Source organism: Ochotona princeps, chromosome 27 (genome assembly GCF_030435755.1).
Source record: "Ochotona princeps isolate mOchPri1 chromosome 27, mOchPri1.hap1, whole genome shotgun sequence".
Classification (NCBI taxonomy): domain Eukaryota; kingdom Metazoa; phylum Chordata; class Mammalia; order Lagomorpha; family Ochotonidae; genus Ochotona; species Ochotona princeps.
The window spans coordinates 2,842,548-2,869,099 of NC_080858.1; the positions used below are offsets into that span (position 1 = coordinate 2,842,548).

Consider the following 26,552-nt stretch of genomic DNA (forward strand, 5'->3'; position numbering starts at 1 on the left):
AATAAAGATTGTTCTGTATGCTCATGACTCAAAACTGCACAATAAGATTTTTTTAATGTATTTATTTTTATTGGAAACTCAGATATGCAGGGAGGAGAAGACAGAAAGATCTTCTTTCCACTGCTTCACTCTCCAAGTGGCCTCAGTAGCCGGAGAGGAGCCAAAGCCAACAGCCAGGAGCTTCCTCCGAGCCTCCAACATGGGTGCAGGATCCCAAGGGTTTGGGCCGTCCTCTACCACTTTCCCAGGCCACAAGCAGGGAGCTGGATGGGAAGTGGAGCTGCCGGGATTAGAATCAGCACCCATATGGGATCCCGGCGCATTCAAGGTGAGGACTTTAGCCGCTAGGCCATGGCATCGGGCCCTAGAAACAAATTTAACAGATGGTTCCTCCATACCAAAAATTTTAAATGGGGGGGATTCATAAGCATCATATGAAATTGGCATCATTTCCCATAACCTAAAAATCCATCACCAGGTTCAGACCCCAACTTCTGTTTTGCTAGTAGAAGGGCCTTACGCGTTAAATACCACTCTTTCCCCTCCCCAGCTTCAGTCTTTGAAAACAAAGAAAAAAGAGAAACACTAGGCTCAAATTCAATCTAAAAGGGGGCATAAAATTCCATATAAGTGTAATTTTGACCTTGATTCAGATACTGATATGATACAATATCTCAGTATTGCAAGTCATTTAGATGCAATTACTAAGCATAAATGGGGCTAAAGATCCATGAGATAATACTTCCAACTATGAACAAGAGCTCTTAAATGCTATATTTAAGGACTACCTGGATTTAATAGCAAGTGAGTTTTCACAAACTGCCCATATGTAAAACATAATTCTGAACTATTACAAGTAACTAAGGCTGGAATGTGATAGGCTCTTTTATTTTGAAAATGTTGCCTTAATTTAGAGATTTTGAAAGGATTTTTTCCAAAATGTAAATCAAGGAAATCAGCATATGAAAAAAAAGGAGTGACAGGCATGAGAATGTATTCTTGGTGAGAAAGGTTATGAAGAAAAGAGAATTTTTAGATGAAGAAAGGGCATTGCTTATAAAAAAAAAAATAAAAGTTTGTCCTGCAGGGGAATGACTGTATTAAAGGGAAAGATAGGATAAAAATAACTTAAAGGTTTAAGTAAGTTTCAAAAAGTATGAACAAGTCACAGAAGGTTGGAGAAGACTAAATCTTGTAAGATTTGAGTGTGAGACATTTAATTATAATTCTTATTGTTTACAGCATTATGTAAAAAATTTAGCTGTACTAAAAGTACACTGCATAGAATTAAAATCGAATCCTCTATTAATTTAATCGTTTGTTAAAACAAGGCTAGTAAATGCCTGAAAATGGTAGATCTCTAATTTTGAAATTTTTAAAAAGATTGATTTCTTTTTAATTGGCAGCCAGATTTACAAAGACAAGGAGAGATGGAGAGAAAGATCTTCCATATGGAATCCCAGCACTTTGCAAGGTGAGGATTAGCCAACTGAACCGTTGCGTGGAGCCCTAATTTTGAAATCTAAAAAACAAAACAAAACTACACCATCTCTAAAATTAAACTCTATAACATTAAAACAAGACCCAGACTCTTATCTGTCTCCCTTAACCCAAAGTGCCCTTGCCTGTCCCTGACTAAAAGAAATTCACTAATTTAAGGAAGTAATCCCCCAGCCTTACAGGTTCTAATGACAGCACTCAAGTCATCAATTGCTTCTCCAGTAGATAAGAACCTTGGTGGTCAATGTTGTTCTGGGGTGGGTTGCGTAGAGGAATTCCAAGTCCAGGCACAATGTAACTCGTCCACCTTTACATCTCCCTCTAATTGGCTCAAGAGTTCGGCATCACTGACCAGTGGGGAACTTGGACACTAGTTCAGCTTGTCAGAACCTTCATCCCTAACTCCCAAAGAGCCCAGGAATTGCGCCATAGCTGTCCAGCTCCTTGCTCTGTGCTTGGAAATAAGTACTGTTTTCTTCCACCACGCTTTGTCAATGATTAGCTCTCTGCACGTCGGGTGTTGTAGCTCCAATTTGGGGTTTTACATCTTCACCTCCGAACAGACTTAGGGTGTTATTTGACAGCAATCTCCTTTTATTTTTTTTTTGTCTAATTAATAATTTTCTGTCATTTTTCTGGCCAGCTCCAGTCAGCTCTAGTCCTGTTTCTGTTAAATCTTTCCAAGCTATCTCTTATTAAGTTCTGATTGTTTTAAAACAACTCAGTTTTAAAAGAGTCACTATTTAAAAATATATTTATTTTAAAGTGTTTGATCAATAAATAAAGGCTTAAAAGGGACAATGTTTATAAATGCCTTCAGGTGCTTTCTGAAATAACTCCGTGGAGTAGGCAGGTGCCTCTTGTTGTCTGTTAACGATGGCTACCAAAGTCTTTTACCACCAAGTTTTGTCTTATTATCTTAAAAAACATCAGATTTATGAAAAAAAGAAAACCTCTTAGCAATGCAGCTTTTCTGACAATTTTTAAAACCCTGAAAAAAATACAAAAAAAAACTGCTCATAGAAATTCGCTGGGTTTTTTTTTTTTTCTATGTTTAAATGTTTCCTCTTTTGGGTTCCAAAGGACTTTTTTCTATGACTTCTATTCTACTCAGTACTTTGGGGTAGCTCTATAAACAGGTGAAACTGGAGTTTATCCATTGCGCCACTGGCCCATCACATAAAACTGGAGTTTATCAATAGACTATAAGTTCCAACTGAGAAAAAGTATGGCTAATTCAGGTTACAATGAGTGATTATAATCCATTGATGGTAATTTTTTTAAGATGTTTTTATTATTATTATTATTGGAAAGCCGGATATACAGAGAGGAGGAGAGACGGAGAAAAAGATCTTCCATCCGATGTTTCACTCCCCAAGTGAGCCGCAACGGGCCGGTGCGCGCCGATTCGAAGCCGATCCAACCAGGAACCTCTTCCGGGTCTCCCACGCGGGTGCAGGGTCCCAAGTCTTTGGGCGGTCCTCGACTGCTTTCCCAGAACACAGGCAGGAGCTGGATGGGAAGTGGAGCTGCCGGGATTAGAACCAGCGCCCATATGGGATCCCGGGGCTTTCAAGGCGAGGACTTTAGCCGCTAGGCCACGCTGCCGGGCCCCAGGTTATTATTATGATTGTAAATATTTAACGCAGTGCAACTTGCTTGAACAGCAAACCCAGATACAAGCATGTCAATGACTTAAAATTTTTTTTAAATTTTATTTCATTTTTTAATCAACAAATTTAAAACAATCTATCAGAGATTTAGTCAACTCCAGTTGTTGAGGCCGCCTGGGGAGTGAATCAGTGGACAGAAGATCTTCCTCTCTGTACATTTGAGTAAATAAATCTTTTTTAAAAAAATCACCATCGGGCCCGGCGGCGTGGCCTAGCAGCTAAAGTCCTCGCCTTGAAAGCCCCGGGATCCCATATGGGCGCTGGTTCTAATCCCGGCAGCTCCACTTCCCATACAGCTCCTGCCTGTGGTCTGGGAAAGCAGTCGAGGACGGCCCAAAGACTTGGGACCCTGCACCCGCGTGGGAGACCTGGAAGAGGTTCCAGGTTCCTGGCTTCGGATCGGCGCGCCCCGGCCCGTTGCGGCTCACTTGGGGAGTGAATCATCAGACGGAAGATCTTCCTCTCTGTCTCTCCTCCTCTCTGTATATCTGACTGTAATAAAATAAATAAATCTTTAAAAAAATAATAATATTAACCTGAAAATAATATTGGTAAGGGTGTACTGAAATGCTGCTTGCTTCCTATACAATCCAGTATGACTTTGGGGGCTATATTCTATGACAGGATCATGGCTTGGCATAATGGTCATGTTTATCTAATACTTTTATTTTTTTTTAGATAAATTAAATATAATTGGTAAAAAAATAGATTAGCAAATATAAAAAGATTAGAAGTTTTATTAATGATATTGATATTGATAGGCAGCTTAGGTAAGCTGAATGTCATGTTTGCGTCTTCCCTAAGAAAACACAGCTCTCTTAATATGTGTTTTTTTTAACACAGGGAAACATGCCCATAACTGTAGCCGTCCAGATCAGGCCACCAATCAGTGATGAGACTGAACACGTCCCTGGCTGACATCTGCAAGGGTGCCTGGTAGTCTACTTTAAGAGGAACCAGGGAAGCAGCAGTGAGCAGGCAGCAGGAGCAATGTAGACTGAGCCAGGCTCTGCGCAGGTCTCAGTATCTACCTAAATGATTACCAAGCACCTCCTGTCAGTCTCTATTTGCTTCTCAATGAGAAAACTTCCTCCTGGTTGAGACCACGTCTTTTCTCAGCACTCTAATGATGATTCCAGATTTTGTTTTGGAGCCGGTGTAGCATTTCATTTGTTTGTTGGGTCTGTTTCTTCCAGGCTCACAAAGCCACAAAGGGAAGGAAAATCCTCTATTACAAAGAGGCCTTCCAGCAGATCAAACAAGCCCTTACAAATGAACTTGCAGGAGACAATCCTGGCTATGGTCTGTGGCTAGCAACACTGTAACACCCCAGGATTCTGGTGCATCCTGCTCCAACAATAGGCAAGTAACTCTGAAGAGACCACCAAGAACTACAGTCCCAGGAAAGCTCCTAAGGACCATGGCCTTGATTTACCAGTTCTCATTAATATCTCTGTTGGTCCCTTGTCTAGGATGTATCATTAACTCTTATTTCACCCAAATCTTCCCCGAATGTTTGGTAAAAACTGTTTCTTGTCAGTTGGCAACCAAAAAGATCACCAAGGACCCCCTAGTGGATTATGCCCTGCCACCTGGGCACAAAAAAGGTAGCCCATGTTCCAGTCCAGACCTGAAAAGTCTAAAACCCTGAAGACTTTTAGAGGATGTTTTCAATGCTTGATGACATTTAAATCTCTCCTGGGTACTGTAATTGTAATGTAATATAATTGAAAATGCTGGGGGCTCTTCTGATTTTATTTTGCCTGGTACTTTTGTTTATAAAAACTATCCCAGTCGAAAAGAAAACAGCTCACATGTCATAATGCTATAAAAATACAGGCCCCAGCATGATGGTTCAATTAGCTAATCCTCCCTTTGTAAGTTCCAGGATCCCTATGGGTACCAGTTCATGTCCCAGCTGCTCCACTTCTCATTCAACTCCCTGTTTATCACTTGGGAAAGCAGTCAAGGAATGACCTCGGTACCCACATGGAAGACCCGGAAGAAGCACCTGGAACCTGGATTTGGATCAGCTCAGCTCAGGCCATTCGGGCACTTGGGAGAATGAACCAGCACAAAGGTCTTTCTGTCTTTCCTTCTCTCTGTGTATCTGCCTCCCCAACAAGAAGTAAATAAATTGTAAAAGAAAAAAAAAACTAAACTAAAAATATTGTATTTATTTTTAAGTCATTGACATGTTTGTGTTTGGTTTTGCTGGTCAAGCAAGTGGCACTTGTGTCAATCCGCTCCCATGCACACAGAAATGGTGCATATGCCAACAGGGCATACAGCTTGGTATGTATGTTGAAGGAACATCAGATGTTTTCAGGGAAGCTGTCAAAACCTTATCAGTAATTATGCACAAATACAAAATTTTGTATCAGCTTATATAGCTGCCATGTAGCATTAGACACTCCATCAAAAATGTGTATATCCATTCTGGGGAGCAAAAAAGCCCAAAAGATAAATGAGGAAATGTCCCTCTTTGTTTCGAGTTCAGTCTTTCTGAATACAAATCCAACTGAACCTGTTGTCAGCATAGTAATAATGATAATAATAATAATAATAACAATAACAACAGCTTCCCATTAAAGGCCTGGGTTCTCATCTCTCAATTCGTGAATCCTGTAACAATGAGTAATAGGATTCTTTCCCAAGAATTCTGTGTTGGGGTTGGTGTTGTAGTAGAGTGTGTTGAGTCACTGCTTATGATGCTGGCCTCCCATCTGGGCACCAGTATGTGTCCTAGCTATTCACTTACAATCCAGTTCTCTACTAACACACCTGAGAAAGATGACCCAAGTGCTCGGGTCCCTGCAGCCCATGTGGGAGACCTGGGTGAAATTCTAGACTCCTGGGTTTGTCCTAGCTCAGGCCTGGACATTGCAACCATTTGGAGAGTAAAGCAGTGAAAGGAAGACCTCACTCTCCACCAGTCTCCATCCCAGGCATCTCTCCTTTCTCTGCAAGTCTGTCTTCAGAATAAAGAAATAATCTTTCAAAAAAAAAAAAAAGAAATGAAAAAGGCTTGGCTGAAGTCTCTAGCTGTTGGGAAAAAAATTCCTTGTTACATTACTGGCCATCCAGATCCTACTTGTTATTCTCAACCATTCATTACTTGCTCTTCCCTTCCCCTTGCCTACCTATCAAACCATACCATGTTGTGCATTTCCAGGGCACTTGAAAGCTTACAGTGTTTAGGCCCCCACACAGAGTCATACACACTGGGTATTGTGAGACCAGGTGACAATAACAGCACTTCAATGAATCAGGTCTGGGGCCAGAATCTGTCAGGGGAGTATTTGGGCTCACCCCTGTGAAACTGCAATCTTTGCTGACACATACAGGATCTGGGGCTAGGAACAAGCCTGATTGGGGAGCTAAGGCAGTGCCCCGGCAAAGCTGGGGTTCCCACTGGGGAGCTCAAGTGTTGGAATTGGGGCAATGAGTGGCACTGGACATGGCTGCAGTCCCCTTCGCCGTGGATGTGGACTGGGTCTGGGGAATGACAGACTGGGCTAGACTCCAGCACCCACTGGTACTTGTGAGAGCCAGGGTGAGTATAGAACAGGCTGCGCTGGGTCATGGCTTCTGCTGAACCACATGACAGCTGTGTCTGGGTGTGGATCAGTATGGTTGAGCTATAACACCCAACAATAAGAGCCAGAAAGGGTATGGACCTGTTGAGCAAGGATGCCAGGACAACAGGTGGACAAAGTCAATCTGAGTCAACAACCTACTTCTGTGTGCAACATCTGCCATTGGGAGGAGAACTGATAGAGGAGCCTGTGGAATTACTTTTTCAGGACACAGTCCTTACAGATAAGTGCAAGAACCAAGGCAAGGAGCAGCACAGGCCAGGCCAGGTTACAGTACCAGCAGGTATACATGTGGGTCAGGTCTGGGGGTGGGCCAAGCAGGGTCAATTCATAATATTCATAGGCAGATCTGAGAATCAGGATGGGGTACAGGAGAGTATGGATCAGGACACAACGCTAGTCAGTTCACATTAGTGCTGGGACAGGAGGCTGGCAAGGTCCAGCTAAACTGCAGCACCCAATGACATGAGCTGGAACTGGGGGCAGGCTGGACTGAGCCTGGCATTAGCACCTCCTGGTGGATGCCAAAGTGAGGTGAGCTAGGCCAGACTGGGGAGATGGGTCTCGGTCCATGAGCCCCCAGGGACGGGAGGTCCAGCAGGGCCAAAGTTGCCTGGCCTGGGACCTTGGGCCACATGCACAGTGGGTTCTGATCCATGAGCCCTGGGGTGGGGGGTCTGGCGGGGACTGGTTCACCTGGCCTGGGTCCTTGGGCCCGCCTGTGACAACTGGTCCTCCTCAGTGGAAAAGACAGAGTAGCGGGCAGCTGGCCCAGATGCACATGGAGGCTATGGCAGTCCATTGAGGCCTACAGAGGACATCTGGTACCCTGCCGGAAGATAGAGGGCAGAACAAATTGGACAACTACCACAACCAAATGATGACAGCAAATATCTGGGCAAAGGGAGACTCTAAGGTAGACTATGTCAGCCAATGGACATCGAAAGGGTTCCTCATCCTTGGATTAGTGAAATTGACAACATTTCGGAATTATCAAAGCCACCTGGACAAAACCCTCAGAGTGTGCCCCACATCAAGACCCTGGCTTGATATTGGGTGGCCATTCCCTATCCACGGGTTTGGGGCAGTTGCAAGGCTGGGTATGGCTTCTCCCCTTGTTTCACTCTCCCCCCCAGGAACAGGAAGAAGAAATAGAAAATTTGGAAACAATGATCACACCCACTTTTCCCTAACTCTTGATTCTTCCCACCCTAATCAACTATGTAAACACCATCTAAAATAAACACTTTTTAAAAAATCCATAGGAATCGCAGACTTTAGCTGCTAGGCCACCGCGCCGGACCCATTGATGGAAAATGTAAGTAAAGCTCCATACATAGGTTTTTCATAGCATGTATTTTTCATTGACGTTCTGAGGCACCTATCTATTTTACTTGTCTATTTACATTGTGTATGCTCTCTAAGTTAGTTGCATTTATTGCATTTGAAATACCACACAAGAGTGTACACTCCTCTTCCTAACTGTGCCTTCTGGGATGGTCTTGCTGGTACTTGGAAATCAAGCCACTGTGAGTGTGTTTGCAACACAGAGTTGAGCAAATGCTATTCCTCTGGGCTTGACTTACTGTGTGCCAACTGTTTAGACAAAGGATCTGTAAACTCTAGCCTTCGGCCTGTTTTTCTGTGTCCCTGGAGCTAAGAACAGTTATTATTATTTTTTTTTTTTTAACATTTCAAAGGGTTGTAAAAAATCTTCAGAAACTCTCTCTGGTACAGACAACAATATTGCAGTTGAGTCAGTTCAGAAGGCAAACAATGATTTTTCTAATCTGGCATGCTATGCCTTCCAGCCAAAATGGGCGCCTCCAGCTGCATTCTTGCCTTCTCCCACCTCCTTCCTAATAATTACGAGTCTCGCATTAGGATTCCACTGACAACAGAACTTGATAGAGTACAAGGCAAAATGGAATCCAATCATTTCACCACCAGAGTCATATTAACCCCACAGAAACAATAACAGTGAAAATATGTTTTGATTCGTAGAAGCATTGGATAAGAAAAAAAAAAAAACAACAGAAAAAGGATACATTACTGAAACCATCTTCACATCACAAAGTTAAGTGGATATTTGGCAATTATCCAAGTAATTGGATCGATGGGAGCAGCCAGACCACCCCTTCTCTGCTCTTGAAGAAATGTCTATCTGGGAGCCTAATGATTCGCTTTGCCAGAATTAGCTGTGTAATTAGAAAAGCTGTGGCCTTTTGTTTTGTTTTTAAGGATGATACATCGTCTCCAATTCATTCTCTTTTCCTAAATGATGCCCCTTCTTTTTAAAAATTATTTCTTATTATCTGAAAGGCAAGGTGACAGAGGTATAGACAACAGAGAAAAAGTCAAAGCTTCTACTTGCTGGATTACCATTGAAATATCTATAATAGCTGGAGCTAGCCAAGCCAAGGCCAGGAATCTAGAACTCCAGCCAGGTCTCCAACATGGGTTGCAGGGAACCAAGCGCTTCAGCCATCACCTGCTGCCTCCCAGGGTCTGCATTATCAGGAAGCCGGACTGAAAGCAGAGCTGGGATTACAGCTCCTGCAGGCCAGTGAAGGCTGCAGGCCTCCCAAGTGGTGTCTTGATCCTTCTGGGTGTGAGCAGTGACTCAAACATAGGCCCTGAAGGCCCCTGCCACTTTGGACATGGTCCTGTTTTCAATATATGCTTCCCCTAGGTTGACTTCCTTAAAATTCCTGTACCCTTTAGGTTCAAATTTTGTTATCTGCCAATCTGCTAGAACTTTGTAACCCTGTTCCCACCAATCCATTGTAACCTCATGGTGCCGTCGTACCAGACAGCTCTCTCCACCAAACCCTGTGGCTCTGGTGGTCCTAGCCACTAATCCCTCACCGCCCCCGTGATGCCCGCCCCCAGCCACCAAACGGGCACACCCCTGCGAGCACTTTCCGTTTTTGTGTGCTGCCCCTTTCCCTACCCAGCCCTTTCCCATCTTCCTTTGCCTTGCTCCTCTTTCCCTTGCCACCAACGCAGGAAACACCTCTTCCCTCTCGCTCCCTGTGCCTCATCCCATGGCTCCTACCCTGCTGGAAGAAAGGACCTCCCAGGTGTCCTCGCTGAGTCTGGTGTTTCAGCTTATACTGGCAAACTTTATGCCGGAGAGCTAAGTTGTGCGAAAGGACTAACACTGAGACCTACAAATGTTGAGGGTTCTTGAAGGAGCTATCCTCACTGAGGGTATGTCACCTGACTTCTTTACGCATTTTTTAAAATTTTATTTTATTTTTATTGGAAAGTCAGATTTACAGAGTGAAGAAGAGACAGGGAGGAAGATCTTCCTTCCACTGGCTTACTCCCCAAGTGACTGCAATGACCAGAGCTGAGTCTATCCAAAGTCAGGAGCCAGGAGCATCTTATGCGTCTCCCTTGCAGGTACAGGGTCCCAAGGCTTTGGGCCCTCCTCGACTGCTTTCCCAGGCCACAAACCAAGAGCTGGATGGGAAGTGGAACCGCCAGGATATGAACTGGTGGATGGGGCCCGTCATCTGAGTTCTTGAGAAACTTGCCAAGGGCACAACAATCAAATTTTTTGGTATGGAAGCCCCTAGGACCCACACACCTCAGTTGTTCCTATTCCCTTCTTTCTCGCCCTGTGCCAGCATTTCTGCTGCTACCTTGCATTTAGTCTCCCCAGTGCAGACTAATGAAAGTTTCCACCATTCCTCCAAGGGGGATGCCCCTGTCCATATAGCAAGGCTATACTTCTGCAATTTAGTTTTACTTTCTTTCATTTATTTGGTTATTGAGAGAGGAAAAAAAAAAAAAGAGAAGAGACAGCTCGCATTTGCTATTTACTCCCCAGATGTCCACACGGGCCAGTGCTGTGCTGGACCAAAACCAAGAGCTGGGAAGTTGATCCAGGGTGTGGCAGGGATCCAATCACTTGGACACTTGCCCTTGGCACCCAGTGTCTGTACCACGTAGAAGCTGGAGTTACGAGCTGCAGCTGGATGCTGAAGCTAGACACTCGAATCTGGGACATAAGCACCTTGACCATGAGGTTAAACGCCTGCTCCGACTTCCTTCTGTAAGAAAACTTCCCATTGTAACCCCCTGAACAAACTCAAAACTCTCAGCCGGACTCCTGAAGCCTTCTTACCACCCAACTCCACTCTGTCTTCTCCAGATCAGATTTTGCTTTTTTAAAATTATTACTATTTATTTATAGAGAGGCATCAGGACAGAGGAAAAGAGGGAGACCTTCCATCCTCTGATTCATTCTCTTAAATGGCTGTGACGGCCAGGGCTGGGTTCCCCGGTGGGTGGAAGCAGCCCAGTTACTTGGGTCATCTTCCGCTGCCTTCCCTCTTACATTAGCAAGCTATATAGGAATTGCAGCAGTCAGGACTCAAGCATAGACTGATATGAGATGCCAGTGTCACAAAAGGCAGCTTAACGTGCTGTGCCAACCCTGATACACCTGAACAAGTAGAAATCATGCAAACTTTCCAAACTTTCCTTTCCAAACTTTGGTGTACAGTATAATTACCTGAGATATTAAAAAATAATAATCTTAATGTCCAGGTCATATTTCACACAAATTAGATCAGAACATCTGGGGGTGAAGTCAACACTAAGCACCTTAGGTAACACCAGCTGTGGACACTGTTCTTAAGAAGAGGGTCTCCCCACCCTCCACAACCCTCCTGCCCCCCGCCCTGCCACTGTCCAGGGATTGGCATAGAGGCATAGTGGGTTAAGCTGCTACCTGCAGCTCCAGCACATCCCATGTGAGTATCAGTTCAAGTCCCAGCTGTTCCATGTCCGACCCATCACCCTGCTTATGTGCCTGGGAAGACAACAGAAGATGACCGAGTGTTTGGGCCCCTGCCACCCATGTGGAGGACTGGGATGGAATTCTTGCCTCCTGGCTTCAGTCTGGCCTAGCCCTGGCCATTGCAGCTATCTGGGGAGTGAATCGGCAGATGGAAAATGTCTGTCTCCCCCCACCATCACTGCTCTGCCTGTCACACTTTTTCTCTGTGTAATTTTGTCTTTTAAATGAACAAACCTTAAAAAAAAAAAAAAATCATTTTTTTCACAGAGTGTCATCCCGACCATGAGTTTTACTATTTTTTCACCATGAAACTTCAAGCTCCTGGAAGGCAGTCAGTATTTTTGTTGTATTGATGACATTCAGTTAGTACTTGACACCCATTTCATCAAATGAAAGAACACGTGATGTTATAAATTGTTGCGGATATAATGTTGGGGCTTTTAATTGATCGGGATGATACTCTGCTGGCTCTACTTTCAGACCAGAGATGGTCTCCCCAAGAAACCGTTGAACTTATCTGGACAATAAGATGCTGGACTCTATGCTTGGTATATGCTTGCAATGAAAGAATCCCATGTGAACTTGAACTGTGGTAATGCAACAAGGTGGAGGAATCCACCATGGGGGGGAGGGTTTTGGGACAGGTGGGGAGGAATCCCAGTACCTAAAAACTGTGTCACTTGATGCAATGTAATAATAAAAAGAAGAACACGTGAATGAACACACAGATGAATGAGCGCTGGCAAGCGGGAGACACTGAACTAAAGAGGCTTCCAAAGAAAAAATTCACTTCCTTGTCTATGAAGCAAGGCCATTTGTAGAGGTTTTTGTTTTTCTGTAAAGGGAATAATTTTAAAAACAATTTCCCACTGAATCAGTGACGACAGAGTCGAGCAGACAGTCATGGTGGAAAGGCCCTTATCAGGAAGTCAGGAGACCTGTGTCATCACTAAATGACAAACTTAATCATTTCTATTTATCAAGTGCTCTACACATCCCACATGCGGTACTGGAATTTTCTTCTCCAATCCAAAACGGCAACCAGCAAAGTGGATGTCGTCAGTATCGTCTTCCTGTACAGAGGAAAACTGAGCCTTCCATGCGACAAGTGAACTGCCCAAGCGCCCACACTAGCTCCATCCAATCTGAGCCCAGAAAGCTTGTTGGTGACCCAGAGGTTGCCAAGCAGGCTGCTCAGGGAATTTCCAGCCAACCTGCCCTTGGATTCACAATGGGGAGATTCAATGTGGCCCAATCTCAGTTCGATGATATCTCATGTGGGTAGGTCTAGTGATGGACACTGCTTTTATTTCTTTATTTTAAGATCTATTTGTTTTTATTTGAAAAGCAGAATTACACAGAGTGAAGAGACACACAGAGATATTCCATCTGCTGATTCACTCCCCGAATGGCCACAGAGGACAGGGCTGGGTCGCACTGAAGCCAGGAACCACAAATTTTTTCTGGGTTTTCCACATGGGCACAAGGATCCACATACATGAGCCATCTCTACTGCTTTCCCAGGCGCTTTAGGGAGGAGCTAGATTGAAAATGGAACAGCTGGGACTTGAACTGGCTTCCACATGGAATGCCAGCGCCACAGCTAGAGGCTTGACCTTCTATACCATGGTGCTTGACTCCTGGGTGCTAATTTTAAAATGCCTCCCCAGCAGCCCTCCCATGTGGCAGGGCTGAGAGCTTCTCCTTTAGGCTCTCTTGAACCTAAGATTGATTCTGCTTCCCCACAGCCTCTTCTCTAGGGCTCTATGCCAAGGAGCTGCCAACATAACTTCTCTTGCAGTCATTCTAGCTTGGACCCCCAGCAATTACCCTTGCTTCTCTTCTGCCCACAACCTCAGGCCCAGGCAAGAAGGGGTCTTCTGGGATCTCCATCTATGGCTCCAACCAGCATGTACTTCTTGACCTCCACCCACCAGAACTAGGGCTGTGATAAACTAACACTAGCCATAAAGGGGGGAAGTAAGTGCTACTCCCCCTGCCTTTTTTTAAAGTCAGATATACAGAGAGGAAGAGAAACAAATGAGCCAATCCGAAGCCAGGAACCAGGAGCCTCTTCCGGCTCTCCCATGTAGGTACAAGGTGCCAAGGCTTTGGGCTGTTCTCTACTGCTTTTCCCAAGCCACAAGCAGGGAGCTGGATGGGCAGCAGGCCTCCAGGACACAAACCAGCTCCCATATGGGATCTTGGTACATGCAAGGTAAGGATTTTAGCTGCTAGGCTACCATGCTGGGCCCTGACTCTTTATGAAGGACTATACTATTGCAGCAACATGGGGAAAATCTGTCAGGGGCTGGGAATTTGAGTAGGGGGTGGCAATTCCAGTCTATATGCAATTGTACCATAAAATTCAAAATTTCAACATAAAAATTTAACAACAACAACAAAATGCTGTCTCTTTAGAAGAACTTATAGCCCCAGGTACATCCATCAGCTTGTGGTCACCAGGACAAAACACCTAAAGCAACCTACTTGGAAGAAGAAACGGATTAATTGGCTCAGGTTCCCAGAGGTTCATAGTCTAAGACTCAGAGGCCCTGTGGGTTCAGCCCTCAGGGATAGTGAGCTTACTGGCAGAATCCAGAGGTGGCACAAGGCATCACACATGGCAAGACACACGTGACTCTCGCCCTATTCTGTAACTAGAACCTAACCATGGTGTGCCACTCTAATGATCCCTTCCAGTCCAACGAGCTCCTGAAGGCCCCACCTCCAAACACCATGATCAAATTAGGCTTTCAGCCTCTTAACATGATGAATATACGGTTTGGGGGCTTGAATATCTGCATGAATTTGGAGGCCAAACCATATTCAAACTGCAGCACTAAAGGCCAGACTACTCAAGAGTTCACAGACTGATAAATCAACCCTCTCAAAGGAGCAACTCTGCGAGTGACAAGTGGGAAGGAGACTCCAGCCTGTTTTCTCAAAAAGGAAACTCAACAGAAGAGACTAAGGGAAGGTTGAAGGCCAAGTGCTTAGTGCAACAGTTGAGATGCTGCTTGGGACTTGTGCCTCTTGTATTGCAATGGCTAAGTATGTGTAAGTCCTAACTGTGTGAATTCCAGCTTCCTGCTAATGTGCCCCTTTGGAGGCAGCAGGTGATGGTTCAAGTCCCTGCTATCCACATGGAGTGCATGATTGCACTCCATGCTCACGGTTTCAGCCTGGCCCAGCCCTTGATGTTGCAGGCATTAGGCAAGTGAACCAGCGAATGGAAGATCTGTCTCTTGGCCTTCTAAACAAAATAAAAAGTTTCGTTTTAAATTTAATTTATGTGAAAGGCAGAGATATGGAGATATAAGACAAGAGGAAAAGGGAACAGGAAGATCTTTCATCTGTTGGTCCACTCTCTTAACTAACTGGAATGCGCAAGCCTAAACCAGATGAAGCCAGGAGCCTAAAACTCAAACCAGGTTTCTTCTATGGATGGCAGGAACCCAAGCACTTGGGCTGCCTTCTCATTGCTTTCCTAGGTGCATCAGCAGAGAGCTGGGAATTGAACCAGCATCTGTATGAGATATGGGCATGGCAGGCAGCAACTTATCCAGCTGCTGTACAACACTGGCCTAAAAGATATATTTTTAAAATTACTTTTAAAAAGAGAGAGAAATGGTTGGGCCTGGCACAGCAGCCTAGTGGCTAAAGTCCTCGCCTTACAAGCACCAGAATCCTATATGGAGGCCAGTTTGAGTCCCAGTTGCTCTATTTCCCATCCAGCTCCCTGCCTGTGGCCTGGGAAACCAGTGGAGGATGGCCAAAAACCTTGGGACCCTGCACCCAAGTGGGAGACCTGGGAAAAGCTTCTGGCTCCTGGCTTCGGATTGGTTCAACCCTGGCCACTGTGGCCACTTGGGGGGTGAACCAACAGACAAAAGATCCTTCTCTGTCTCTCCTCTCTGTATTTGTAAGTCTGACTTTCCAATTAAAATAATAACACTACTAATAAATTTAAAAAGAGAGAGATAAAGTTGAGCAGGTAAAAATTATTGATGGTTCACACAGTTGAACACCCGTGCCAAGTCTCAGTGCCAAGTCTCCAGGGCTCTGAAGAGGGTCCCATTTAATGTGATCTGCTCCAGGGCCCATGAGGAGTCAGGCACCTTCAGGATGCCATTCTGGTACCATTCAGGTAAGTCTCTGAGCTCCTCCTCTGTAAAGCCTGAAGTTCAAACCACCCAAGGAAAACCCAACTTCCAGGAGTAACTAGACCCAGTGTCTGTCTGTCTGTCTCTCTCTCTCTCTCTCTCTCTCTCTCTCTCTCTCTCTCTCAGGACCATCCGCCCTGGTCTGAGCACAAAGCCAGGAGTGAAAGGTTTCGCTTCAGTAGACCTTGGCAACTCATTTGAAGCAGTGGCGGCACTGTTTGAGCCTCTGTGGTCGCTTTATGGCATCACATACTTCCCGCCCAGCACTCACCCGCTCCATTTTAATCACCCACTTGTGGGTTGTTTCCCCAGAGGGACTCTAAGGTCCAGGCAAGCAGGGGGTACAGGCATCTTGTTCACAGTCATATTCCCAGCTCCCAGCCCAGGGCCCCATCTCATCATAGGAGCTTCCCGGAGCACGCAGATGACTTAGTGTGAAGGTTAGCTGAGTACAGAAATACTTGTTACCTACGCCACGGGAAAGTGCTGAGACGCGAGCTGCTGTATTTACCGTAAGAGCTCTCCCAAGTTTAGACTAACTGTGGGTTGTTTGGATTTAAAAAGGATGTCTGCTTTTCTGATAGTTTCTTGTTTTCTTACGGAGTCCTCGTTATCCTTAATGAAAGTGAACAAAACCAAACAGTGGCTTTAATGTTTTTGGATTCTTACTAAACATATTAACACTAAAAGCCTTTCGAGGCAGCCACCTTGTGAGGCACATGAGCCCGGCTGGCTGGCTGGCTGGCTGGCGACAGTCACTGGTCCTGGGGGAGTCTCTCCGGCAGCAGTGAAGGTCAAAGGACAGGGCCACTGATTACCAACAGGAAATGTGGAAAACACCATGCCCTTTTATCTTCAAATTACTCCCAGGAAAACAAAAACAATGCCATCGGCAGACATTATCTGGGGAGAGAGCAGAGCCTTTGGATGCTCAGAGCCAGCTTTTAAGGCCTCATATTTTATGATTACATCAAAACACTTAAAGCGTTTCAAAGAGTCCTTTCAGCAATACTCACAGCACTCACAAAAATAAATGTTATTATCTCCTTATTACAGATAAGGAGGACGGGTCTGGTTTCTCGAAGCTTTCCTCCACAACCACAGAAACAGATGAGAACTAGGGCCAGTGCCTCCTGCCCCGCAAGACCCAAAGACAGTGACTGCTACGGGTCCTGAGTGCACCCCGACGCCTGCTGTGGCTTCAGGATGCAGGGCTGCAGTGAGTACTTCAAAATGAAAAATGCAATAGAAGACATTCAGTTGGGGACTGGCACTGACTGTGGCACAGTGCGTTAAGCTGCTGCTTGTGACAGCCAGCATGCCTGCTATTGGAGGGTCAGCTCCAGCCCCAGCTACTCTGCCTCGGATCCAGCTCCCTGCGCGCTCCCCTGCAAAGGCAGTGGAAGAGATCCCACCCACATCCTTGAGCCCCTCTCACCCGGGTAGGAAACCCAGATGGTTTTCCAGGCTCCTGGCTCTGGCCTGACCCAGTCCCAGCCATCTGGACAATTTGGGGAATGAAACAGTGAATGAAAGGTCTCTTGTTCTCTTTCTCTGCCTTGCTGTTTTTCAATAAATATTTCTAAAAATCTGTTCATTTTGTTCCAAAACATTTTGTCATTCATTCATATGTTGACAGTTCGTGGAAAATATGTATGTTGAAAAAACTTTTGTGTGAATTTCAATTTTTTAGATCAAAATAAATTTATGTTTAAACCCATTTTCCTTCCTAACTCTTTTTCAGTTTTTCTATCAATTTTTTTTTTTTTTTTTTGAAAAACAAAGACAAAAACAGGGAGAAACATCTTCCATTAGCTGGTTCACTTCTCAAATGATCGGGGAACTTAACATGAGTCTCCCATTTCAATGGCAGGAACCCAAGTACCCAAGCTGTTCTCTCCTGGCTCCCAGCATACACATTAGCAGGAAGCTGCTTCAGAAGTCGAGCAGCCAAGACATGTACAAGGCATTCCAACATGGGGTGCAGACTCCCCAAGCAGTACTTTAACAACTGTGACAAACACCTTTTCCATCAATAACTGCCTTTTTTTAAGAACACAGAGACAGGGAGAAAGAAAGAGTGTGTTTGTCTTTTGCTGTACTTTCCAAATGTCTTCAACAGCCAGCTCTGGGCTGGAGCCAAAGCCAGAAGCTGGGAACTCCATCCAAGTCTCCCATATAGTGTGACGGGAACCCACTGGTTTGAGTTATCACCCCTATTCCCAAGGTTTGCACTAACAGGAAGCTGCAATCAAAAGACAGCAGAATGAAGACCAAGCACTCGGGCATCTTAACCACCAGGCTGCCTGTCTGCCTCTTCACACTAATTTGATGTACCCCTTGCATTTATGTAGTTCCGAAACATTACAAATTCAAACTAAAAAGTGCCACCATCAGTAGAGTAAAAATTGGGGAGCAGTGATTCTGTCCTTTGCATCAGTATGTCGTGTTACTGAACATAAACTGCCTTTAGAAAAAGTAAAGTACCAATTTTTGTTCTGGAAATAAACGGAACCCTCTTGTCCTCCATACACATCTTGCTGTTTTGGGAGCAATGGTGGATGGACTAAATATTTGTGGAGGCCTGTGTTTGTACCAGACACTTGATGTTCTAAACATTTCTTTTCACTACAACACTAAGAAGTTGGCATTATTTTGTCTCTGTTTCATAGATGAAGGAACCAAGGCCCCTGGTGCTATGCTCCGCTCAAGGTTTACATAGCTGGGTGGTGACGACACAAGATTTAGACATGAGGACCTTGGAGTCCAAAGCTTATGATCCTGATCATTATCTAAATTGTCTCCAAAAAAGAAAGACATTGTTCCACTAGAATTGTATTCGATGCTCTGTAGTTTAGGAATTTTGAAGGACTCCCAAATTTGAAGAAAATTAGTCAACTAAAATCACTCGGAAATATTTCTGATCATTAAGATGTCCCCTGACCAGAACGCCAAAAAATATCAGTTATTTAAATATTGCTGAGGTGGAAATATAGGTCACATCCCAAACACAGTGGAGATTCAAGAAACATTCAAGTTCTCCTGAGTCCTAGAACTTTGTTGCATTTAATGACACCTCCTCAACATCTCAAGAATTCACTTCCTCTCTTTCCCATTCTCTGAACTATGGTATTTTCCAGAACATAACAATTTAATCTTTTGCTGTATGTTGTGTTTTATTTTTTCATGTATGTTTGTCTTTGTCTAGACAAACTAGATTTTACACATATTGATAATTGGGCTAATGGCAAGTGCCAAGACTGGGAATAGGCAATGCCGGGCTGGGTTGGAGCACCACCAGTATGTACAAGATCCAGACTAGGAGCAGGGCTGGTAGGGAAATTAAAGGCAACCCCCACCACCCCGCTAGTCTGTTTTTCCACCAGTGAGTGCAAGAGCAAGGGGCTGGGGCAAACAGGGCTAAACATGGCTGCAGCACCCTTGGAAGGCATGTGGGCTGGATCTGGGGACAGGGTCAGTCTGGGGTTGACCCCAGAACCTGCAGGTGCTTGAAGAGCTAATGCAGGTGCAGTATATGAGCTGGGCCAGGTTGTGGCATCTGCCAGTCCCACGAGAGCTGGATCTGGGGATAGGCCAGGTGGGGCTAGGCTGTAGTACCTGTTACTGACAGCTGGAATAAGAGTTGGCCAACTAGGCCAGGCCACAGTACCTTATGGTGAGTGCTGGGACTGCAGGTTGGAGCAGGTCTGATAGGGATACTTTGAGAACACTCCTGCTAAGTTATAGTTCCCACAGGTGAGTGCAAGAGCCAAGGCTGGAGGCAGCCCAAACCAAGCCAGGCAACATTATTAATCAGCATACATCTAGCCTGTGTCTGGAGCAGACCTAGCTGAGCCAGCCTCCAGCACCTGCTGGCAAGTATAAGAGTCAGGACAGAGTGCAAGGCGGGCCAGATTGGGCCTTAACACCCATCAGTTCACATGAGGTCCAGGAGTGGGGGTTAACTAGACTGCGATAGGCTGCAGCACCTAGTAATATAAGCTAGGACTCAAGGCAGGCTGGGCAGAGCCAGGCTGCAGCCCCCACCAATGAATGCCAAGGCAAAGCAGGCCATGACAGATTGGACGACAGCACTCACTGGCACTCTAAAGGTCTGGGGTTGGGGGCAAGCCTGGCAGGGAAACTTCAGAGCCTTCCCTTCTAGGCCACTGCTCCCATTAGTGAGTGTGTGAGAGCTGGGACTGGGGGTGAACCAAGATGGGCAGGACTACAACACCCATATGCCCACATGTGAGTTGGATTTGGGAGAAGGCCAGGCTAGGCTAGGCCACCACATCTGCTGGCACATGAAAGAAGCAGAATACATGTAAGCCAGCCAGGCTTTGCTGCAGCATCTGCTGGCAAGTGTTGGGACTGGGTGCAAGTCATGTGAAGCTGGGCCATTGTACCCCCTGGCAAGCACAAGATCCTGGGCTGGAAGTGGGCCTAGTAGAATTGTGGGCACTTCTCCGTTGGGCTGCAGTTCCTACTGGTAAGCATGAAAGCCAGGGTTGGGGACAAGCTGGGCTGGACAAGCAGCACTAGTCACCACACACACATGCTGGGTCTGGGGGTGGGTCAGGCTGAGCTATGCTGCAGCACTCAAGGGTGTGTACGAGAGCTGAAGAGGATGCAGCACAGGTTGGACTAGACTATTGCACATGCTGCCCTTCACAGGAACTGGGGCTGGGGCAGACCTGGTAGGGATTATCAGGGGTTGTCCCTTAGGCTGCAGTTCCCACTGGTATGCATAAGGCCTGGGTTTGTGATGGGCTGAATTGAGCTAGGCCACAGCACTGGTCAGTTTGTGTGGGTTGGGAGATGGGGCCGGGAGCAGACTAACCAGGCAATTGCATTCACTGGTATGTACATAGGCTGATGTGGGTGATAGACTGAACTGGACTCCACACTAGCTGGTGCACACAACTCATGTCTGGGGTCACCCCAGGTGAGGTTTCTTGGGGTACTCTCTAACTAGACCACTGGACTCAAATTCTGGCCACAGGGAAAAATTGCAGGATGGGTGGTCTAGCCCTAGCATGCCTGTATCAGAGCTGGGATTTTTCAGTTGCTAATGCCTGTGTGGTGGACAGCATGCCCAGATTTACATGGGGGACATGACAAGCAGCTCATCTAAACCAGCAGAGTATGTTGAGCGCCTTGTCAGAGGATGGAAAGCAGATCAAGTTGGACAACTCTCCTGGCCAAGCTTTGCAACAAGTGTCTGTGTCTGGATGTTCTAAGGTGGACTTTGGAAATATTTTTTCAGCCCTGGAGCAATGAAATCAACAACATGTTATAACTATCAAAACCACTCCAGTAACAACCTTGGAACATTCTTCCTCACACTGGGATCTCTAAGATGACTTGGTGTGTGAGAGGCAATTTGCTGACATCCCCAGGCTTCCTCTCTGCCCCAGGACAAGACTTCGTTAAATGGAATCAACCACATCAACATAACCTCCTTCAGTTGTGGGAGCCAGAATGGCCTGTGTTTGCAGATGCATGATGGGTGGCTTCTATGCAATTTCCCACCTCCCTTCTGTGGGACACTGCACTGTCGCACAGGGAGCTCTGTCTGCCACAATCTCAACTCAACCTTTCCACATTCTGTCCTCCCTCTCTTTAGTCATCCAATGATGGATTACATGGACTGAAGCTCATGGACATTAGCTACCAAAATTAGGTCTTTGCATTTCAAATCAAGTATCCCTTCGCGTGGAATGAAAGGCACTTCTCATTGTATTTTAGAGTGCTGTGGGCAATGGGAAGCAACTGAAAAGATGTTGTTATTGTAGAAGACTCCCAGGTCCACCCAGTCTTCACCTGGCCCCTGAAATTGACAATAAAATGAATGCACAGAGAGAGAGAGAACACAAGAGAGCAAGAGAGAACACCTAGTCTGGCTCTCCAAAGTGTTCCACTTGTCCCTTCACTCTGAGGTTCGTTACCAGAAACATAGGCGAGGACACCCCTGGGCCCAGATTGGAGGCTGCTTCCTCCTTCTTTGCACCCCACAGCTGGCTCTTCTCATTCTGCTCCATCTTCCAATGAGTGTTTGCATCAACTCACTCACACCATCCACCACTGCCTTCCCAGGCACTCAGCAGGAGCTGGCTTGGAAGCAGAGCAGCCAGGAGCAGCTTTGCCCACTGTGCTACAGCCCCAGCCCCTCTCTACCTTACACTTTCTGTCTTTCAAATAAAATCAACAATTATTTTTAAAATTGTTTTATGATACAGTTTAATAGGCACTGGGGTCTCCTCTCCCCCTCCTCAAGTATCCTTCCCTCCCCTCAAAGTAACGGGACAAATGGAATTAAAAGCTGTCAATTTTGATGCAAAAAATTGGAAATCCTTGCAGCTTTTTCATAATATGAATTTTCCATGTACTTTAAACATTTATTTATTTGAGGAAGAAAAACAAAGAGTTGGAGAGTGAGTTCTCATTTGCTGGTTCCCTGCCCAAGTGCTCCTGACAGATGGGGGCGAGGGTGGTGGCTGTGCCTGGAGACCAATAACTCAGGCCAAGTCTCCCATAGGAATGTTCAGCACTTGACCTGTCACAGCTGCCTCCCAGAGTGCACATAACTAAAATCAGGAGCCAGAGGCAAATGCGAACTGCTAGGCTAAACACCCAATTTTCCCTGAATTTTTGAAGACTCCACTTAAAGATATTGTGAACAAGTTGCCTTGGGCATTTATGTGGGGTTTTTTTTTAAGATTTATTTATTTTTGCTGGAAATTCAGATTTACAGAGAGGAGAGAAAGAAAGATCTTCCATCCACTGGTTCACTCCCCATGTGACCACACATTTGGAATTGAGCCTATCCAAAGACAGGAGCTTCTTTCAGGTCTCCCACACGGGTGCAGGGTCCCAAGGCTTTGAGCCATCCTCGACTGCTTTCCCAGGCCACAAGCAGGGAGCTGGATGGGAAGTGGAGCAGCAGCGACATGAACTGGTACCTATATGGGATCCTGGCACATGCAAGGCAAGGATTTAGCCACTAGGCTTTCATGCTGAGCCCTAGAATTTATCAGTAATAGCAGCCCTTTTCATTGGAGAATGTATTAGAAATTGCAAAGCTTTTCAGGAGCATTCTGTCTCCTGACCTCATACTGTGATCCCTAAGGTACAGATGAGGTTGAAGGTCACACAGACAACAAGAGGTTAGATGAGCTTCCATTTCCAGGGTTGCCCCTTCTACTGTGAGCATTCATCAGAAACAATTCATTACACCTGCTTCCGACAGTGCCCTTCCTCTGGGAAAAGAAGTTAATTTTTGATTTCCGCCTTTCTTAGGAATAAAATATCTAGTATACAGATGGCGCAAGAAGAATTAAGAATCACAACCTCTGATGGTCAGCCCATGAGCACCTTCGCTCCAAGACTCCTAACACATTTATTGCAAGACAAATGCAAAACGTGGAGGTTATTTACACAGCAATGAAAAAAAGAGTCCTAATAACCCAGACTGTGTGCACTTTTATTTTAACATCAGGAATTTGTGTATAACTGCATACATTTTTAAATGGTTTATTTGAGAGATGAGGTGGTGGCAGGGGAGGAGGGGGTGTCATATAACACAGCTTCCACTTGCTGGTTTGCTTTCCAAATGCCTCCAACTGCCAGATTGTGGGGAAGCCAGGAGCTGAGAACTCAAACCAGGGCTCCTGCATGGGTGACCTGAATCAGTCACCTGATTCATCACCGCTGCTTCCTAGCGCCTTAGCAGGAAACTGGGAACGGGAGTCGGGGGAGGACATGGAGCCCAGGTGTTTTCACAGGGGACATGGACATCTTTAAAAAATTTTTTTTTTTTTTCATTTGAAAGACTGAGTTACAGAGGAAAAAAAAAAAAGAGAGAGAGAGTTTCTCCCACCCTCCAGTTCACTCCCCAAAAGGCTGCAACAGCTGGAACTGGGTCTGTTTGAAGCTGCGATCCAGGGGTTTCTTCTAGAAAGCCAATGTTGACCTACAGTAACAGTTTTCAAACTAGGTTTTTTTTTGTGCAAACCCTGTTTAATGACAGTGCATTTTAAAAAAAACCTTTTCAGAATTCAGGGGAAAATATATATAACATAAGCAGTTGAATAAATCGCCCTAATTTGATATGCCACAAGTTACATACCACAAGAACAGCGGCAGAGTGAACCGAGCATTCACTGAAATAAAGAATAGTGTGGGAGATGACGGAGTGTTTGGGAAGAGATCCTCCAGACTAAGGGGAATAGGGATGGGAACATGTGAGCTGCTTGGGAGAAAACAGTTCCAACATAAAAAGGCAGAATGAGAAAACGAGTCGCTTCCTCCATTAATTCTAAACAGGACACACACACACACACACACACACACACACACAAACAAAACCCCTCTTCTTTACCAAGAATCATATTGATTTTGTTGTTCATCTATGTGAAATCTACCAGTAAGCAGAATAATGGTTTTAGAACTTTCAGAAGTTCATGGAATTAAAAGATATGTTTAATTGGGGCCTGGCATGACAGCCTAGTGGCTAAATGCTCGCCTTGAATCTGCCATGAGCCCAAATGGGTAATGGTATCCTGGCTGCTCTACTTCCCATCCTGTTCCCTGCTTGTGGCCTGGGAAACCAGCCAAGGGCAGCCCAAAGCCTTGGGGCACTGCACCCACGTGGGAGACCCAGAAGAGGCTCCTGGCTTCAGATCATCTCAGCCTCAGACATTGTGACCACTGGGGAGTGAAAAAACATACGGAAGATATTTCTCTCTTTCTCTCTGTATACCTGCCTTTCCAACAACAAAAAATCTTTTAAAAGGTAAGTTTATTTCGGTGCAAAGATATTGAAAGGTGTGATAGTTCTTTCATAATGTGTCTATTCCATGGCCTTTTCGAAAACCCTTCATATGGTCGTCTCACATATTTGTGAGATCAGAGACCCAGAAAGACATGACGCTGTAGTTTCATCACAGGCACAACGAGCGATAATAAATCCTGAGGAACAGATCAATGCATTTCATGCAGTGTGCTCTCAGGGACGGCTTCATGGCTGTGGCACTGCAGGTCACATTGGCTGCAGAACATTCTGGTCCGACACCTATGCTGACCATCACCATGATGCCCTGTACACACTGTCCTCCATGGAGCCCAAGGTTGCTTGTTCTCCTTTAGCGGCCAGGATCTATTCTTTACACTGTAAAGATGATGAGGTAATGTGATCTGGGTAAGGACCATGGAATGTAATGGCCAAAAGCTGGCGACAAGAAAGTGGTGCTGCCTCGGGTGTGAAGGAAATCTGGGTTCTTAGTGAGTCATCGGGATGAGGACAGCTGGTCCTGGGAGAGTATGAGACAAGTACAGCAGTTAGCCAAAGTGTTCCACTGGCCACATGGCACCTTGAGCATCTCAGGAGCCATCAGAACCCAGTGACACCAAAACTAGAGTCATCACCGCAGCTTTCCATAGTTGCCCAGGTACTGTGATCCTCTGTTGGCCAACTGACAGTCCCAATCCATGAACTAGGCATAAGGTCAATTCAGAAAGTCACAGCCAGCATTTCGAACAATGTGGAAGATCCATGTGTAAATATCTGTGTCACTGAATATCACTTCCCGAAACTTTCATTTTAGTTCACTTCAGGTGCCAACACATCAATGCATGGTCTGGCACAGACGGCCAAAGGGCACCCTAACCCTGCATGATTATGAAACATGACACACTGGCCATTTGGAAAACACGGAAGTCTCTGGAACAGGTCTTTCCCAGGTTGATATTCTCATGAAATGATCATCTCCAAGGTGGTACTCATTAATTTCACTACTGAGCTCATGAGAACATAAGCATTGAGAAGTTGTGCCGTTCATGGCACCAGACGCTCATTTTCCAAACTACTGTGTCTCACTTGGAAGTCTTATAAATTGCCTTGGCAACAGCCACTGTCCCTGGCTTATCTGGTAGCAACAGGTATGCTTTCTTTTAAAAAAAAAAAGTCTGTAAAATACACATCTACATAACTGTGGTCTACTCATCGGTATTTCAATCAAAACTCGTGTTCTCGGGCTCGGCAGTGTGGCCTAGTGGCTGAGGTCCTTGCCTTGATCCCATATGGCTGCTGGTTCTAATCCCGGCAGCTCCACTTCCTCTCTATCTCTTCTCCTCTCAGTATGTCTGACTTTGTAATAAAAATAAAATAAATCTTAAAAAAAAAAAAAACTCGTGTTCTCAGAAAGTAAAAATTAAAACATGAGTGCAGCTCACAACTCTGCCAGAGTATTTTGCTGGAGACCAAGAAGACACAGGTAGGCAGCAGGCATGTTCTCCACGTATACTCTCCTGTCATTCAGAATGTTCAAAGGATGTGTACCTAAGGACTGAATACAGGAAAAATAACACCTTTCCGTGCTTTCTGGAGAACTCTCTCAAGCGTCAGTGGCTAGTGTTTGAAAGGCAGAATTACAGAGATGGAGCAGAGACAGACAGCAGATCTTCCTTTCTTCTGGTTTACCCCTCAAACAGCTGAACACAGATGGAAGCCAAGAGCCAGGGACTCCAGCTGCGTCTCCCACAGGGTCCCTGGGCCCCAAGCTCTAGGGCCATCATCCCCTGCTTTCCCAGGCACATTTAAAGAGAGCTGAATAGGAAGAGGAGCAGCCAGGACTAGAACCCAAGCACCACCAATATCTAACAGCACCCCTTTCCCCGCCCCACTTTTCAGCGTCTTAATTGAGCATTCGTAACGTGAAGAATCTTAGCCACAGTCTGATGGCCTTGATTCCTGCCAGGCCACCACTGCTTTCGTATCATTGGTGTTAACATCACCATA

At 45.5% G+C, this 26,552-nt stretch overlaps 1 protein-coding gene across 4 annotated transcripts in view; it reads right to left on the reverse strand.

The window, feature by feature from the left end:
• The window catches only part of CACNA1C (calcium voltage-gated channel subunit alpha1 C), a 656,633-nt gene that overhangs the window by 603,642 nt on the left and 26,439 nt on the right, over positions 1-26,552 (reverse strand). The window lies entirely within an intron of this gene.